Below are 19,974 nucleotides of genomic sequence, written 5' to 3' on the forward strand. Positions count from 1 at the left end.
GCTAGAGGGGTACAGATGTCACAGAGAGCCAGATATTCAGGAGACAGGAAGATAAGGTAAGTATAGATAAGGTAAGTAAATAAAGAAGACAAAAAGAGAAAAAGAGAGAAAAGAAAAGAAAACAAACAAATAACAAGAATAAAGAAATACCCCCAGGGATCCCACTGCGTGGCTGCCCAGACTGAGGGAGTAGCTCCCAATCCCCATAGTATTGTCTGGCTAAAAGGGGCTCCCAAGCTGAGAAAACAAAAAGAAAACCAACAAACAAAAGAGAACAAATCAAAACAAACACAAAACAGCCCTGGGGATCTCACCAGTGTGGTGGCATGGGCCGGGAAGCAGTTCCACAGTCAAGCAGCATTTCACAGCCTTTCAGGAAGAAGCAAAGATGACACAGAGAGCCAGGTATTTGAGAGAAAAGAGGGGAGGTGGTGAGAGGTATTGAAGCAACCAAAAGAAGTGGAAAAAAGCAACACCAGCAACAAACAAATGGCACTCAGGGAGCAGGCCAGTGCGGGTGGGTGGAATCCAAGCAGCTCAGAGGTGAAGCTGGTGTTTCCTGGCCAAGAGACTGTGGCAGCAGGAAGCAGAGTATGCAGAGTGGTGGTGAAGATGACTGGGGGGGGGGTGGGAAAGCGTATATCGCTGGTTACCTGTTGTTCTGTCTCCTGCTGGGAGATCCATGAAGCTGCTTTCCCGTACTCTCTGTTTGCTGATCTCTGACAGGAGTCCAAAATGGCGGATCTGTGCTGTGTTAGCTGATAGGGGACCTCTGCATGTATCTCTCCTCACTCTCTGTTCTCGGCCAGTTTCTTATTCCATTCGGTGCTTGGCTGAGTTCTTTAGCTCTTCATTTGATGCTTAGGGTTTCAGGACTAGTGTTTGTCTCTGTTTGACTTAGTTTTTCTGATCTTTAGTGTGGAGGGATGGTGTGGTGCTTCTGTCTGTAGCACCATGTTCCCCCTAAATTGATCTTTCTAAAACTCTACTTCGAGAATGTCATCACTCTGCACTAAACTTACAGCGGTTTCTCACTTTCAAGATGAAGTCCAAACTCCTTGGTCTTCCATTCAAGGTCTCCACAGTTTGGACTTAGAAAATTCTCTCACATTTTCCATTAGTATGTGGTAGAGAATACAATCTTTGCAATACTTCTTGAGAAATAGATTCCATGATCAAGTGCTGTAGGCATATTTTGCGATGATAAAACCTACTTACTTTAATACAGCACTTCCCCATCTTTCTTTTCCTCATAACACCTCTTCTATTTTGAAAGATGTAAGAATGTTTCTCTCATTCATTTATTCATCACATATTATTATGCATGTACAACATGTCCAGCACTGTTCACAAATTATTTCCACACAAGGCAGAATGTGGAAAGGGTTATATAAGTGGTAGGCAGCGTTTCTGGCATTGAAAATAACTTCATGCTTGATCAACAGGAAAAACACAGTCCATCTATACTACTATAGCACTATAAAGAATACTATAAAGAATTGTCTAAATTCTTGAGGGATAAGAATAAAGACCAGCACGAAGCCGGGTCATATGAAGCGGAGGTCAGCTATACCTCCACCTTCCCACTTCCACATAATTTCTGACAACAGACACTCCTCCAATGGCACTGTCTACTTCTCTGCTGAGTTTGATAATTCCTTGCAATGGCCACACAGAACTCACAGATCATACTCACATTTATACAGTTTATTAGGGAAGTAACAAGCTACTAATTGGGATCAAGATCAACATGGAAATAACAGAAACAACACAGAATCAGGATCTGGAAACATATAGGCAAGCTCTGGAAGACTCCACCAAAGTGGAGAACATATCGCTCCCTTCCTCAGTGCAGGACACCTTCTGACCAGGACAGCTGTATCAGTGCTCTGTGCCATCAGGCCTCTCTGCTTCTTATTAGTCCAGCTCATAGTCAGTGTAGCAGCCTGCTCAGCTTTCTTAGCTGCTTTCTGCTGTTGGACCTCTCTGCCATCAGGCTATCTGCCATCAGCCGCTCTACCACTAACTAGCCCAGCTCATAGCCAGTGTAGCAGCCTGCTCAACTGCTGCTCTACTAGCAGCAGCTTTCTGCCATCAGACCTTTCTGCCATCAGGCCTTTTCAGCCATGCAGTGCATGCCCTCTCAACCACGCAGTGCAGGGTCACTCACCCACGCAATGCTGGCCATCTAAGCTACTGGCTCTGATTTCAGGCCCCCTCCAGGCCTCTCACTGATGGCTCTGCTGCTGGGCCACTTCTGGCCCTCTTGCTGTCTTTAAGTGTTACAGCCTTTGACCACATTACAGCTCTTTTAGGAGGTTCCCCTAGTGGGAACCCTGGTCCAAACTGCTCCACTCCAGGCTCTTCTTGGTCTTGATGTTTCCTCCTTGCATCTCTAAAAACCTCTGTGGGTTGGCTGCTTATATAAGCAAATCCTTGTCAATTTCAAGGCATAGACTTCCCAGCAGGACAGCAAAAAATCCCATCCCCTTGGTGGACCACAAGTCGCTCAATCCTATTGGGTGGTTTTACATACCACCTTTCTGACTAGTAAACTGACCAGTCTTTGCTAGGTAAGTAAAATAGACCAATAACAGGGCAGACTGAGGTCCAATCAATCATGTTCTGGCAGAATTACAAACTCAGGGCCAGAAAGGCCGTATATAACAGAAACTCATTGCATTGCAACTATTGTTGTTGTTAGGTGCTGTTGAGTTGGTTCCGGGTCATAGCAACCTTACGTACAACAGAACAAAACACTGCCCGGTCCTGTGCCACCCTCACAATCGTTGCTGTTTGAGACCATTTTTGCAGCTACTGTGTCAATCCATCTTCCTGAGGGTCTTCCTTTTTTTTGCTGACCTTCTACCTTACCAAGCATGATGTCCTTCTCCAGGGACAGGTCCCTCCTGATAACACGTCCAAATTACATGAGATGAAGTCTCTCCATCCTTGCTTCTAAGGAGCACTCTGGCTGTGCTTCTTCCGAGACAGATTTGTTCATTCTTCTGGCAGCCCATGGTATATTCAATATTCTTCACCAGCACCATAATTCAAATGCACCAATTCTTCCTCAGTCTTCCTTATTCAATGTCCAGCTTTCGCGCGCATATGAAGCAATTGAAAATACTATGGCATTGCAACTATTAAAGTATAATTACACCATACTTTAAGAAGGAATATTTGTAATTCATGACCACAAGAGAACCATGAGTTCATATTAGAGCCCTTAAAACAATTAACAAAAGATACTCTCAAAAGAGCTACCTAAAAATTTTTAGATTTCTGTGTGTACTAACCTCAGATGTTTCCTCCTGTCTCCATCATTCCAGACCCTGAACTCCCAGACTTAGTTATAACCTCCACAGAGCCCTTATAGCACTTTTCATACCATTTTCATTGTGATTCAGCCATTTAGAGGTCTGTCTCCTCTTTCTATTTGTTATTTATCTTTGTGTCCTCAGAGCTAAACATGATGCCTAATGCAAGGTAGGCCCTCAGGAAAACATTGTTTATTGGGTGGTTGGATGGAATCTGCTATGCGTAAACCATGCTGCCAGAGGGAGAAATGGAATCAGGGCTTACAGATTTGTTCTCTTCTACAACACTGATCCTCATATCTCCTATTTTTCCTTTTTCTTTGTGCTATTTCAGGCATAATCAATGGGAGAAGATTTCAGGCCTCTACCTGTGCCATTCTAGTGCATGTTGGGGGAGTTCTTGGGGGTGAAAATGGTTAGTGAGCTCCGCTGCTAACCAAAAGATTGAGTCCACCCAGAGGCACCCAGGAAGAAAGACCTGGCAATTTCCTTTCGAAAACTTAGCCATTGAAAATCCTATGGAGCACAGTTCTACTCTGACACATATGGGGTCATCACAAGTTGGAATTGACTCCACAGCAACCGGTTTATTTGGTTTTAGTGGATGGCAAAGTAAGCTGATTATTTAGATTTTTTCCTGATCTAACACTTTAGGATATATCTCAAGACTGGAAACAGCTCAATACGCATCAATAGTAGAGTGAACGAATGGTGCTATATTCATACAATGGAATTCTATATAGAAATTATAATTAATAAGCTTTAATTACAAGCAACATATATGGATGAATCTCACATAAATACTACTGAACAAAAGGAGCCAGTTTCAAAAGAGTACCTACTTCATTTATATATAGTTTAAAAGCAGACAAAACTAATATATATAGTTATAGAGGTCAGAATAGTGGTTACTTTTGGAAGAGACAACAACGAAGATGGAGCATAGAGAGGTTTTTGGGATATTGATATTCTTTTTGTGATTTTTGTTTTTCAACTGAGTGGCAGATATACAGTTGTGGTCACTTTGTAAATAGATATACATCAAGCTGTTTACTTGGATTTTCTGTATTTTTTCAGTATGTGTGTTATAAGTCAACAAAAAGTGTACTTAACAAAAGACCTTTATGAGTATGTCAAATTTAGTTTGGTAAAATCTCAACATTAAACTTTCAGCTTGTTTTGCAGGGGCAAATGTTATGCACTCTACTCCACTTTTTGACCTTGCGAGTTAAATACCAATATCTAATCATATATTTTCCACCACTTGTCAGTTTGTTGTGCTGTGGTGGCTTGCATGTTACTGTGATACTGGAAGCTATGCCACTGGTATTTCAAATACCAGCAGTGTCTCCCGTGGTGGACAGGTTTCCGTGGAGCTCACTAAGACACATTAAGGAGAAGGACGATCTACTGACCAAAAAAATTGGCCAGTGAAAACCTTATGGATAGCAGTGGAATATTGTCTGATATAGTACCAGAAGATGAGCCCTTCAGGTTGGAAGGCACTCCAAATGCAACTGGGGAAGAGCTGCCTCCTCAAAGTAGAGTTGACCTTAAAGACGTGGATAGAGTAAAGCTCTTGGGACCTTCATTTGCTAATGTGGCACATCTCCAAATGAGAAAAAATAGTTGTAAATACCCATTAGTAATAGGAACATGGAATGTACCAAGTTTGAATCAAGGAAAATCGGAACTTGTCAAAAAAAATGAAACAGAATGCTTGAAGACAGATGTCCTAGGCATTAGTGAGCTGAAATGGACTTGTATTGACCATTTTGAATTAGACAATCATATGGTCTACTATGCCAAGAATGAAAAATTGAAGAGGAACAATGTTGTTTTCATTGTCAAAAAGAACATTTCAAGATCTCAAGATCTATCCTGAAGTACAATGCTGTCAGTGATAGGATAATATCCATACACCTACAAGAAAGAAGAGTTAATATGAGTATTACTCAAATTTACACACCAACCACTAATGCCAATGATGAAGAAAAGAACATTTTCACCAGCTTCTGCAGTCTGAAACTGATCAAACATGCAATCAAGATGCATTGATAACTACTGGTGATTGGAATGTGAAAGTTGGAAATGAAAAAGAAGGTACAGTAGTTGGAAAATATGGCCTTTGTGATAGAACCGATGCTGGAGGTTGCATGACAGAATTTTGCAAGACCAATGACTTATTTGTCGGAAATACCTTTTTTCAACGACATAAATGGTGACTATATACTTGGACCTAGCTGGATGGAATACACAGGAATCAAATCGACTACATGTGTGGAAAGAGGTGATAGAGAAGCTCAATATCATCAGTCAGAACAAGGCCAGGGGATGAATGTGGGACACACCATCAATTGCTCATATGCAAGTTCAAGATGAAGCTGAAAAAAATTAAAACAAGTCCACAAGAGCCAAAGTGTAACCTTGAGTACATCCCAACTGAATTTAGAGAACGTCTCAAGAACAGATTTGACACATTGAATACTAATGTCTGAAGACCAGATAAATTGTGGGAACACATCGAGGATGTCAAACATGAAAAAAGCAAAAGGCCATTAAAAAGACAGGAAAGAAAGAAAATATCCAAATGGATGTCAGAAGAGACTGAAACTTGCTCTTGAACGTAAAGGAGCCAAAGCTAACAGAAGAAATGAGGAAGTAAGAGAGCTGAACAGAAGATTTCAAAGGGCTGCTAGAGAAGACAAAGTATTATGATAAAATACAGAAAGACCTAGAGCTGGAAAACCAAAAGGGAAGAACATGCCTGGCATTTCTCAAGCTGAAAGAACTGAAGAAAAAATTCAAGGCTTGAGTTGCAATACTGAAGGATTCTATGGGCAAAATACTAGATTCATGCAGGATGAATCTAGAAAACCATTTCAGGAGGTAGCATATGATCAAGAACTGACGGTATTGAAGGAAGAAGTCCAAGAAGGCATTGGCGAAAAACAAGAATTGATGGAATACCAACTGAGATGTTTCGACAAACGGACGCAATGCTGGAAACTCTCACTTGTCTATGCCAAGAAACTTGGAAGACAGCTACCTGTCCAACTGACTGAAAGAGATCCATGTTTGTGTCCATTCCAAAGAAAGATTACCCAACAGAATGTGGAAATTATGGAACAATATCATCAATATCACATCAAAGTTAAATTGTGCTGAAGATAATTTAAGAACAGTTGCAGCAGTATATCAACAGGGAAGTTCAAGCCAGATTCAGAAAAGGATGTGGAAAGAGGGATATCATTACTGATGACAGATGGATCTTGGCTGAAAGCAGAGAATAACAGAAAGATGTTTACCTGTGTTTTATTGACTATGAAAAGGCATTCTACTGTGCGGGTGATAGCAAACTATGGATAACATTTTGAAGAATGGGAATTCTGGAACACTTCACTGTTCTCATTTGGAAACTGTACATAAGCCAAGAGGCAGTCATTCAAACAGAACAAGGAGATACTGGGTGGTTCAAAATAAGAAAAGATGTGCATCAGGGTAGTATCCTTTCACCATACTTATTCAATCTGTATGCTGAGTGAATAACCTGAGAAGCTGGACCTTATGAAGAAGAACACGGCATCAGCATCAGAACTGAAGGAGGATTCATTAACAACTTTCGATATGCAGATGACACAACCTTGCTTGCTTAAAGTGAAGAGGACTTAAAGTACTTATTGATGAAGATCAAAGACCACAGCCTTCAGTATGGATTACACCTTAACATGAAGAAAACAAAAATCCTCACAAATGGACCAATAAGCAACATCATGACAAACAGAGAAAATATTGAAGTTGTCAAGGATTTCATTTTACTTGGATCCACAATCAATGCCCATGGAAGCAGCAGTCAAGAAATCGAATGACGTATTCCATCAGGCAAATCTGCTGCAAAAGACCTCTTTAAAGTGTTGAAAAGTAAAGATGTCACTTTGAGGGCTAAGGTGCTCCTGACCCAAGCCATGATGTTTTCATTCGCCTCATATGTATGTGAAAGCTGGACAATAAATAAGGAAGACTGAAGAAGAATTGATGCCTTTGTGGTGTTGGCAAAAAAAAACCCACCGTGGACTGTCAGAAGAAGGAACGTATCTGTCTTCATAGAAGTATAGCCAAATTGTTTCTTATAAAAGAGGGTGGAGAGACATTGTCTCCTGTACTTTGGTCATATTATCAGGAGGGACCAGTCCCTGGAGAAGGACATCATGTTTGGCAAAGTGGAGGATCAGTGAAAAAGAGGAAGAACCTCAGTGAGATGGATTGATAAGTGGCTGCAATAATGGGCTCAAACAGCAATGATTGTGAGGATGGCCCAGGACTGAGCAGCATTTAATTCCATTGTACACACGGTCTCTGTGAGTCATAACTGGCTCTGACAGCACCTAACAACAACAACAATCATCTGTTTTATTCCACTGAGCTACATTTTATAGGGCTTGACTACTCTGTGAACTTTTAACCAAATGAATTATTTCTTAATTGGTCTCTCGTCTGTTACATAAAGCTCATTATACGAACCAAGGTGGTCTGGCTCCAGCATTTAGGCTCTGAACACCCCCCATTCTCCACAGTTATGCTATCTTTCTCTGTGTTAAGGCCATCATATATACCACCTTCTCTTTACTCTTTCATATTTGTAAAGGTATGGAATGAAAAACTTGATGTTAGCATTTCTCTTCTCTGCACGACTGCTACTACCTTGGCAACTTTTGTGCTTACGCAGATGATCAACCCATCATCCCAGCTTCTTTGCTCGTTAGTCTTCTTCACTAAAGTGAACCTCACTTTCAGTGGTAGGCAGAATTCTAAAGAGACGTGCCCCTCACCCCTATCTCCAGTATTCCCATCGGTCCTCTTGTTTTCAAACACTGCCTTTAAGGGATTTTTCAGTTGTAATTAAAGTCCCAAGTCAGTTGACCCTAAAATAGGGAAATTTTGGGAGTGGGTCTGATTTAATCATAGGCATCCTTTAAAAGGCAAAAGGGAAGTCAGAGAGATGTCAATCTAAGAATGACTTGACCACCTTTGAAGATGGAGGGGATTGTGTGAGAAGCAATGTGGGCAGCCTAGAGAAGATGAGGGCGGCCCCAGGCTGACAGTCAGCAGGAAAACAGGGAAAACTGAAAGCAGCTAGTTTCTGCCAACACACTGAATGAATGTGGAAGCAGATTCTTCAGATAAAATGTAATAGATAAGAGCCCAGCTGGCTGACACTTTGATTTGGCCTTATCATAACTATGGGCATAGCCCTACTGAACCTGCCTGTACTCCTGACCTACAGAACTGAGACATATTAAATGGGTGGTGTTTTAAGGATGCTAAGTGTATAATAATTTCTTACCCAGCAATAGAACACAAGTACACCTTCCTTCCACTTCCAGAAACCCACTCTTATATTCAAACTATGGGACATTGTCAAAACCTGGAATGCCAATATTAAATGTCAATATCGTACAAAGTAACCTCAGCTTCCTGATTTGGCTCTTTTAACCTCAAAGTGACCCCTCATGTGCTCCTTTTCTACCTGCCTTTTCCTAGCTTCACTTTCATATGATAAACCGCTTCACTCGCTCGGCTCCTTTGCTCTACTTTTCTGTTAATTTATCTACCCAGCAAAACCACATCCTACAATTAATTCAACCCTTTACCTTCTCTATCTTTACATCTTTGAGAATGGGAAAACCATGCCCCTTTGTGGGTTTGATACCACTACATTTATAGAATCCAGTCTTAGGGGCTGTTCTTGTTACTGTGCCATCTCTCTCTAGGTCCCTTGTTAGCATCCTCTTCCTTTTTTTTAGGGCTTAGTAGTAGGCAGAATAATGGCCTCCCAAAGATGTTTTTATCCTACTCCTTGGAAAGTGAATATGTTAGGTTACATGGCAAAGGGGAATTAAGTTTGCAAATGAAATTAAGGCTGCTAATCAGGGACTTTAAAATAGGAAAATTATCCTGGATTTTCTGAGTGGGCTGGGCCCAGTGTAATCTAGCTATTTTAAAACAAACAAACAAACAAACAAAAAACCCCAGTACAGTTGAGTCGGTTTTACTCATAGTGACCTTACAGAACAGAGTAGAACTGCCCCATAGGGTTTCCAAGGAGCAGCTGGTGGATTTGAACCGCAAGTGGAAGAGGCAGGCAGGAGAGTCAGAGAAAGAAATATGACTGAAGCAAGCAAGGTCAAAGAGGTGCTATGTTGCTGGCTTTGAAGATGGAGAAATAGGACCATAAGCAAGGAGCGCAGACAGCCTCTAAAACCTAAAACCAAAAACCAAACAAGTTGCCGTCCGGTCGATTCCAACTCATAGCGACCCTATAGTACAGAAGAGAACTGCCCCATAGAGTTTCCAAGGAGTGGCTATCATCTATTGAGTGCTAACCTGTGACAATGGAGAGCCCTGGTAATGCAGTCATTAAGAGCCCAGGCTGTTAACCAAAAGGTCAGCAGTTTGAATCCACTAGCCACACCTTGGAAACCCTATGGGGCAGTTCTACTTTGTCCTATAGGGTCACTATGAGTCGGAATTGACTCAATGGCAAGAGGTTTTTTTTTTTTTGGTTTTCTGTGACAATGACTTTGCTAAATGATTTAGAGGCATTATTTTATAAAATCTTTGTAACTACCCTGAGAGATTGTTTTCCCTGGTTACCAATGAACACCTAGAGAAGGAGAGATCTTAAGTAATTTATTTAAGGTCGTGTCCTGAGCGTTTGGGAGAGCTAGAACTCAGATGCAGACTGTCTGACTCCAGGGACTTGTTTTTAATCTTTGTACTTTGCGTATTAACCCATTTTTTTTTTTGTTTTTTAAAGAAAATATACATGTATAGATAAAGACTGGAAGCAGTACGCGGCTGGTAGGCTTCAGGCAACTTTAAGATCTTGCTTGATTTGTAATAAGAAAATAAAAGCTTAGTAAAATGGAGAATAAAAGTACTAGATTGAGAATACATTCGGCAGGAGTCTTAACTCTGAGCTCTATAAATCCTGAGCAGTTACTCTTTTCTTGTAAAATAAAAGTGAGGTCATGGGATGGAGGCAAAAGGGCAATGGTCTCGGAGGCCGTGAGTCACACGACTTCTCTTTCGCTTTACTTGTGACCTTGTGCATTTTGGTCTCCTTTGGCCTTGGGTGACTCATCTGTAAAATGAGAAAGGTTACCTGTAAGGTTTCTCCCTCTCTAAAATTCTGTGCCCTAAAAGGTCAAACACCAAAACCAAAAACAGGGCATTTAAAAATAATTAGCCCAAAAATATGATGCTAACATAAATTGAATGACTAATTTCTTTAAAATGCAATACATTTATGAAATGCTGGCTTTAATCTGAATTTCTCTAACAAATTTGATGGCATTTAAAATCAGCTTGACAAGGTATTAGGGTGAAGTAGCAAATAAACAAACATATCAATATGAAAGCATACAAACTAAAATATTTTAAAAATTAGATTAAAATAAGTCAGAATTTTTGTTTGTTTGTTTTAGTAGGTTTACCACTATTTGGGGTGAGGATATGACTCCACAAGTTATCATGTGCCTTTTATGTGTGTACTTTACAGACTGAAAACAATGAAATTTTATCAACTTACATTTTATTTTTAAATAAAATTCATTTTTTTTATTATAAAAATTATATATCTGTATTACATCAAATTTAGGAAGTTACAGTGAAGTAGAAGGGACAAAAAGGCATCCATACATTTACAGCACAGAACAAATGAACATTTTCTTGCATGGCTATCCAGCTGTAGGTTTTTGGTTTGTTTTTATTTTACATAATTGTACAACGCTATATTTAATTTTTAAAAGAATGTGCTTTTATTATCCATTTCATGTGTACTTTTTATATTTGTATAAATCTCCTCTTGGAATTGCCTTCAGAGTTTGCTGGAAATTATTTTAAATATACTTTATTTTTTAGAGCAGTTTTTTTTTTAGTTTTATTGTTGTACTTTAAGTGAAAGTTTACAATTCAAGTTAGTCTCTCATACAAAAATTTATACACACCTTGTTATGTGACCTTAACTGCTCTCCCTATACTGTGACAGCACACTCCTCCTTTCCAACCCTGATTTCCCGTGTCCATTCAACCAGCTCCTGACCCTTTCTGCCTTCTCACCTCCAGACAGGAGCTGCCCATTTAGTCTCATGTATCCACTTGAGCTAAGAAGCACTCTCTTCACAAGTATCATTTAAGTCCCATAGTCCAGTCCAATCTTTGTCTGAAGAGTTGGCCTCAGGAATGGTTTTAGTTCTGGGTTGACAGAGAGTCTGGGGGCCATGATTTCTGGGGTTCCTCCAGTCTCAGTCAGACCATTAAGTCTGATCTTTTTACTAGAATTTGAGTTCTGCATCCCACTTTTCTCCTGCTCCATCAGAGACTCTCTGTTGTGTTCCCTGTCAGGGCTGTCATTTGAGGTAGCCGGACACTGTCTAGTTCTTCTGGTCTCAGGCTGATGCAGTTTTTTAGAGCAATTTTAGATTTACAGAAAAACTTTGCAGAAAGTACAGAGTTCCCATTTACCCTCGTCTGTACATTGTGTCTCCTGTTAACATCTTATATTGCTGCAAATTAAAAAAAAATTATTTTAATAGTGTCATTAAGGTTTTGTTCTTTGGAGAGTACTTTTCAGTTTTGCAGTCATCAAGTGCCAGGGCTGAAGAATTTAATTTTGGTCTAAAATGAAATGTGACTAAAATGTGAATGATAATTGTATATGGGTCTTTACACTGACTCAGCAATTAACTCTAAAATTCACCTAAATGTTCGGGGACATCATGGATATGCATTTTTAAGGGCTTTAAAAGTATACATTTTGGTGTTCTTAATATTCTAAAAAAATTATGTATAATACAGTTTTCTTATCTAGGCTTCTTGGCTAAAACTTTCATGTATTGGGTGAAGAATTAAGAGTAATTCCTAGTGTTGTTTCCAATAACTTTAGTGATACTATGATTTCAGTTTGCAGATACAAGCCAGAAAATATCTAGATGCCGGTACTAATTCACAGGGTAGATGTAGCAGGCGAATTTTGGGATAGCCATACACACTAAAAAGGCCTGATAATCAACCCTTTTCCTGATCCTGCAGCAGCACTTTCCAGCGTTTCCATACAATTCAGAGTATTGCAGAGCAGTACTTGGAGTGTCAAGGATAACGTATGAACTGCTTATAGAAATAGTTTCATTAGAAAAGGCTTTGGGCTTTTTTGCCCCTCTAGGGTCGCTAGGAGTCGGAATCCACTCAGTCGCGATGAGTTTGGTTTGGGTTTACCCTTAGATTCAGTTTCTGATTTTATTGGCCCCTGGGCGCCTGCAGGAACCCTGGTCGGTCGGAGGTTGGAACCCATCTGCGGCTCTGTGGAAGAAAGATGCGGCAGTCTGCTATCTTAGATTAAAGAGAAAAAAAAAAAAAAAAAAAAAAAAAACCCTCATTGCTGTGGAGTGGATTCTGACTCATAACGACCCTGTGGCGACGTTATGGAACAGAGTACCCCATAAGGTTTCCAAGCCTGTAATCTTCACCGAAGCAGACTGCCACATCTTCCTCTCAAGTAGGGGCTGGTGGGTTGGAACTGCAATCCTTTCAGTTAGCAGCAAAGCGCTTAACCACTACGCACTAGGCCTGTTTTCCGTAAAGATTTACAGCCTTGGAAACCCTATAGGGCAGTTCTACTCTGTCCTATAGGGTCGCTATGAATCAGAATAGACCGGATGGCAAAGGGATTGGTTTAGGGAGCTAGCATCTGTTTCTCAGAGGCACATTCAGCAGAAAACGCTTTCTTGGTCTCCAGGTGGACAACGTGTGTGACGGCAAAAATACTCGGCGACAACTTTCTCAATTACACTGGGCAGTGACCAAACCCAAGCAGTCTGGAGAAAGTTGGCCATGTGTACAGGTCCTGGAGGCAGGATTTCCGCTTTGTCCCTGCGTGGGCCCGGAGGGTTGTCTCCGCGATCGTGGTCCCGCAGGAGAGTAACGGTCACTGCCCTGTGCGTGACTTGGCCCCGGCGCAACCCGAGCGCGCTCCTCCTGGGCGATATCGCTTATCGCGGCCGCGCAGGGGACGCCCCGCCTTCCGCCCGCCAGACCACAACTCCCGGCTGGGAGGAAGTGAAGGAAGGGCCGCCGCTTTGTGCTCTCGACGCTTTCTGCTCAAGGCGTGAGAAGGAACCACTCGTCCGAGCCACTTGCGTTCGCGGAGCTCACCTGTTCGCCGCCAGTCCCAGCTTGCTGTCAGCCATCGTTGACTGTGACGCCGGGCCCTGGCACCTTCCCAGGCCGGTCGCCGCGCGTGTGAGTGCCTGGCCACGAGGAGTAGGGCGAACGCGGCTGGTGGGCTGCCGGGGCTGCAATGGCTTTGGCCCGGGAGGGTCGCCTCTGGCCGGGGTTTTGCTGGGCGCGCACACTGTCTCCATAGACCGGATCCCGAGCGCGAAGGAGGGAAAGTCAAGTCTGGCAGTCTGGGATGGTGCGACTGAGATTGGGGAGACGCGGGAAGGAAACTGCTTGGGAAGGATCCAGTGAGATTTGGGGAAAACTTTTCACTATTTAGAAAGCACAGTGCAGAATGCTTGTTGTAGGCGCTGCTTCTTTAGGGCAAGCTTGGACGAGCTGGCTGACTCATCTCAGCGTTTATATCAATGATTGTTATTGCTCTGCTCCTGAGCACAGGGTCTTGGCATTGGAGCCTTTGGTTTAACGTTGAACCGCTATTAAATAGCGTGAGTAAATGATGAAATCCGTTTGTGCTGTATGTGTGTCTTGAAAAATTGGTTGAGTATTGTTTGTAGATTTGTTAGAAAATGAAATGACTAGGTTTTTAGCCTCTTCAGTTTCATTTGAAAGTGAGTATAAAACAATTCTAACCGAAAATTCAGAATGGATTTTCAGAAGACGATCGTTCAGCTGATTCCGTGTGTGGTGGTGTGTTAACTCTTGCCTTTCTTCACATGTATGAAGCTAAATAGAGTTGATATTGTGGATGGATTAAAAACTTATTGAGCATGAAAGTTGCTACAAGATGAGGGAAACGTTTGCAAATATTAGTATTTTTAAAGGATTTACCACTGTACTCAGTGTTTTTATAAGGACGTAAAGTTTGTCCACAACTTTCGTTTTTCTGAAAGTTTACTAAAGAATTGTTGAGCTCCCGTTTGTAATTTTTCTGTGGATAGCTAAGTTTTAATGAGTAACTTTTAAAAATTAACCAGCTTATTACAAAAGTATTAATTATTAAAAATAATACTGAAAGATTGAACAATATGAAAAAATTATAAGGAAAAAAATCTAGATTTTAAATCTACCAAACAGTTAAAAATATACCTTATAATGTAGTCTAGTTTTATTTTCTTGCCTAATAGGAATCTAAAAGCTTATTCCTCTTTCAGAAAGAATACAGATATACATTAATAATAAATGTTTATTGATCATCTTTGTCCTAGGCACTGGGCATTCAGCAGGACTCCCTCAGGGAACTTATAATTCTTTCACATCACACACAACCAAAATTTTATTTCTGTGTTTAATTTTTATTAAAGATCCATGAAGCGTTTGAGATGCAAATAAATAATTATAAGTGCAAGATAAAATACAACCTAGAGTAGAAGTTTCAATGAGGGACAACATTAGAATGGACACAAGCTGACCGTAGGGTCCGGTGTAGTTGTTAAAGTTGCATCCTGGCGGCCATAATCAAAAGGGAATGATCAGTCACACAATTCAGTGAGGATAAAGGGGGAAACATACCAGCTCTTCACCGAAGCTTTTCGGCATTCATGCCTGAGAGAAACGTCCTATGTGTGTGTGACAGAGGTATGCAGAGGAGACTGACGAATGGCAATGGGAGAGCATCCTTAGTACCCACTGATAGTACATGCAATAGTGGCTTATCTAAGACTTCTTGATCATTATGGAAAACACTTGTTGGAGGCTGAGACCCTGCGGTCACATATGCAGCTTTCTGATGGCTGCAGTGTATCTGGGGATAAATCTAGACTATATAGAGGGGTAGATGGGCCTCATGTTCTTCAAAGAGTCTGAAGTATTTCTGCACAAGTTTTTAATAGAAGTTTGGCAGTACTTGATTATATCAAGTGGGTAGGTTTATTCTGTTACTGAGGTTATAGGTTAGGGTTGAGATCTTTCAGTGAAAGTGATAGAACCTCAATCAGTGAAGAGTCTAGAAGAAACTAAAGTTCATCTTTTAAAAAATTAGTTCCACCTCACACCTACTAAAATGACTATCATCAGAAAAACAGAAACTAACAAGAGTTGGTGAGAAACCCTTGTGCATTGCTGGTGGGAATGTAAAATGGTGCAGTGCTGGTGGAAAATAGTTTGGCAGTTCCTCAAAAAGTTAAACATGAAATTGCCATATGTCCCAGCAATTCCACTCCTACAAGAAAGCAGGAACTAAACAGATACTTACACGCCACAGCGTTTATTGCAGTATTATTCACAGCAGCCAACCTAAATACTCATCCACAGATGAGTGAATAAACATAATATGTTACATACATACAATAGAATGTTACTAAGCCATAAAGAGAAATGAAGTTCTGATAGATGCTATGACATGAATGAACGCTTAAAAACATGCTGACTGAAATGTCAGACACAAGTCAGATCACACAAATATTGTTATGATACCACGTCGATGAAATTATTTAGAATAGACATGCACAGAGACAAAAGTTTATTAGTGATTACTGGGGGAAGGAAGGAACAGGCGTTATTGCTGAAGGGTACTGAGTTCTGTTTGTGATATAAAACTTTTGGAAATGGGTAGTGATGATGATAGCATAACATGGTGACTAATTAATGTCACTGAATTGTACACTTAAAAATGGTTAAAATGGCAAACTTTTTGTTATATATTTAAGACTAAGACAGACTAGGAAGAAAGGCCTAATGATCTACTTCCGAAAATCAGTGAATAAAGCCTAATGGATTGCAACTGTGCGATCTGCAACCGGTCATGGGGATGGCTCAGGACCAGGCAGCATTTAATTCAGTTGTGCATGGGGTCACCATGAGTTGGGGGCTGACTGAAGGGCAGCTGACAATAACATAAATCAACACTGCACATGCAAAAAGGATTCTGCGTATAGTTTAGGTTTGAGATGGAATTTATTTCTTTCTGTAAGTCTCAGAATTTTGAGAAGCAATGCTGCTGTCCACCTCTGATTTTCTATTTAGAAGCAATTAGGATTATTGAATTACAAACTGGAAGGCAACAGGGATGTAGACCTTAATGTTGTAGGCTTGTATTAGACTCTTGAGAAAGGACTGGGTTCTACACCCAAGACAGTGTAGCTTTGGGCAAGTTATAGCTCAAAGACTCAGCTTTATTTTTATCTTCCTCCCGATCTCCCCTTGGGTCATCAGGATTCCAGAATTCTTAATCACCATTCTCTTCCTGCTGCTCATCTCCCGTAGGGTGAATAGTGTCCTGGAAGAGTAGGGGAAAGGTGATGACTTCTCCAGGGCCTCTGCTAGTATCAACCAAAAGCACACCTACACCCCTCCTAGCCCCTACCCCAAATCCCTCTTCACAGCTTCTTTTATTTATTTTTTGCACAACTATATTGTTTTAATCTTACTGTACATAAGCTTTTGAAAGAGTAAAATATTAAAAATCCTTATGTATTCATTCATATTTTAAGCTTTATAGTGTCTAATGGTATTTTTGTTGTCATAATTTCCTTTTCTGATCTATTGAAATGGATTCCTAATATCTCATAAATTTCTACCTTTAGAAATGATTCTAATAACAAAATGTATAATTGTAACATATTCTCTTCATTATAACGACAACATTATAGTAATATTACTCTGAAGCCATTCTCATTATTTGTAGTAAATTTTTCCCACAGCAAATTTGATTCTGGCTCGTTTTCTTTTAATTTTATTGGACTTTAGGTGCGACTTTACAGCTCAAGTTAATTTCTCATTCAAAAATTTATACACATATTATTTTGTGACATTGGTTGCAATCCCCACAATGGGACAGCATGCTCCCCCTTTCCACTCCGGGTTCCCTGTGTCCATTCATCCTGTTTCTGACCCATCCTACCTTCTTGCCCTGCTTTTGGACAGGAGTTGCTCATTTGGTCTCGTATATTTGATTTTTTTGTTTTATAGGCCTGTCCAATCTTTGTCTGAAAAGTGGGCTTCGGGAGTGGTTTCAGTTCTACGTTAGCAGAGTAGGGGCGGGGGAGGGGCCGTAGTCTCAGGGGTTCCTCCATTCTCTGTCAGACCAGTAAGGCTGGTCTTTTTTCTTGAATTTGAATTCTGTTCTACATTTTTAGCTCTTTTTATTTAAATTAACAGGATTTTTTCTGAATCTGTTCCCTTTCAAATGTAAATGATTTTTCTTCAGTTCTCCTGGACCCACAACTAGGGCATTATCATTTATAGACTTGCCATTGTTTTCCCTGTGTTTGGGCTGGGTGGAGGAGGTGGGGATTGTTTTGGACCAAGTCTGACAACCAGAATCATTATAAAATCTCCAAGGTTGTGATCTTGCTGTGGGAAAAAAGTGCTACTTGCCTGCAGGCATCCTGTGCCCTTCCTCACCCTCTCATCTCCCACCCCACCCATGTTGCAGGCAGGATGTATTCCTGGCATCTTAAGATGTATATCTGAAAGCACTTTTCCTCTAGAAACCTTGTACTTCTTCTATTTTTATACAATTTCCAAGTACTCTTGTGTCTAGTAATTTATTGGGGACAGAACATATAGAAATAAGACTTCAAAGAGCTCTCAATGGCCCCATCATTGCTCTTGGATTATTATGTAGCCTCTTAAGTGGTCTCCCTTCTCCCGTATTTCCCAAAGTCTCCCACTGAAATCAGAGTGATCCTTTTACATATAGTCAGATCACGTCATTCTGCCGCTCAAAACTCTGGTGGCTTCCAGTCTCACTCAGAGTCAAAGCCAAAGTCCTTACAGTAGCCAGTGGTAGGTGCTGCCTGACCTGGCTGAAACCTCTTACTTACCTCTTTATCTCCTATACTTTTGCCCTCCCTCACTCTGCTTCAGCCGCACTGGCCTCCTTGCTGTTCCTCAGACTAGCACGTGGACTTGGCATGCACCTTGTCCAGATAGACACCTTCAGGTTTCTGGTCTTTCCTGACCACCCCTCCCCTTTCACTTTGTTTTTCTTTTTTTTCAGGTTGTAAATATTAATCTTTTTGTTGTTGTTGTATGTATTATTTAAAAAAATTTTGTGTGTGTGTGCTTTAGGTGAAAGTTCACAGAGCAAGTTAGTTTCCCATTTGATTGTACACAAAGTGTTCTGTGACATTGGTTGCAATTCCCTCAATGTGTTAGCACTCTCCTCATTTCTGCCCTGGGTTCCCCATTTCCTTTCGTCTGGATTTTCTACCCCTTCCTGCCTTCTAATCTTTGCATTTGGGCACGTGTTGTCCTTTTGATCTCATATAATTGATTGTTCTAACGAACATGGTCCTCTAGGGAGTTATTGTTTATTTTATGGGCCTGTCTATTGTTTGGCTGAAAGGTGGTCTCCAGGAATGGCCTCAGTTCCAGGTCAGAAGGGTGTCTCAGGGCCATACTCTTGGGGGTTCCTCCAGTCTCTATCACACCAGTAAGTCTGGTCTTTTTTGTTAATTTGGTTTTTTGTTCTACATTTTTTTCCTGCTCTGTCTGGGACCCTCTTTTGTGATCCCAGTCAGAGCAATTCATAGTGGTAGCTGGGCACTATCGAGTTCTTCTGGTTTCGGGGTGGTGTAGGCTGTGGTTCATGTGGTCCCCTTTGGACTAACTGCTCCCTTAGGTACTTGGTTTTCTTCACTGTCCTTTGCTCTGGATGGGAAGAGACTAATAGTTGTGTCTTAGATGGCTGCTCATGAACTTTAAGACCCCAGATGCTACTCACCAAATTAGGATTCCTCAACATAATAAAGGGTATTTATACAAAACCAATAGCCAACATTATTCTCAATGGAGAGAGACTGAAAGCTTGGGAATGGAAACCAGAGAAGGATGCCCTTTATCACCACTCTTACTCAGCATTGTACTGGAAGTCCTAGCTAGAGCAATAAGGCAAGAAAAGGACATAAAGGGAATTCAAATTTTAAGGAAGAAGTAAAACTATCCCTATTCACAGAAGATACAATCCTATACATAGAAAATCCCAAAGATTCCACAAGAAAGCTAGTGGAACTAATAGAAGGATTTAGCAAATTGGCAGGATACAAGCTCAACATACAAAAATCAGCTGGATTCCTCCACACAAACAAAGAGAACTTCAAAAAGGAAATCAGGAAAACAATACCATCCACAATAGACCCCCAAAAGATAAAATACTTAGGAATAAATCTAACCAGGGACATAAAGAAAACTACAAAACACTACTGCAAAAACAAAGGAGATCTACATAAATGCAAATACATACCATACTCATGGATAGGAAGACTCAACATTGTGAAAATGTCACTCCTACCCAAAGTGATCTACAGATATAATGCAATCTCTACCCAAATAGCAACAGCATTCTTTAACAAGATGGAAAAACTAATCATTAACTTTATATAGAAAGGACAGAGGCTCGGGAAAGAAGAGAAGAACAAAGTAGGAGGCCTCACACTACCTCATCTCAGAACCTACTATACAGCCACAGTAG

General features: G+C 40.7%; 1 protein-coding gene across 2 annotated transcripts in view; it reads left to right on the forward strand.

Annotated features, from left to right (window-relative positions):
- Positions 1 to 13,472: 13,472 nt before the first annotated feature.
- ABCG2 (ATP binding cassette subfamily G member 2 (JR blood group)) overlaps positions 13,473 to 19,974 on the forward strand; it is an 81,089-nt gene continuing 74,587 nt past the window's right edge. Inside the window, exon 1 of one of the 2 annotated variants that reach the window (XM_023725100.1) lies at positions 13,473 to 13,619. The gene's annotated coding sequence lies outside the window, so the exon portion shown is untranslated. Of the gene's footprint in view, positions 13,620 to 14,030; positions 14,048 to 19,974 lie in introns of those variants that run through there. The other variant, XM_023725099.1, reaches the window with a different exon arrangement.

The sequence above is a fragment of the Trichechus manatus genome, unplaced genomic scaffold, assembly GCF_000243295.1.
Source record: "Trichechus manatus latirostris isolate Lorelei unplaced genomic scaffold, TriManLat1.0 scaffold00286, whole genome shotgun sequence".
In the NCBI taxonomy this organism is placed as follows: domain Eukaryota; kingdom Metazoa; phylum Chordata; class Mammalia; order Sirenia; family Trichechidae; genus Trichechus; species Trichechus manatus.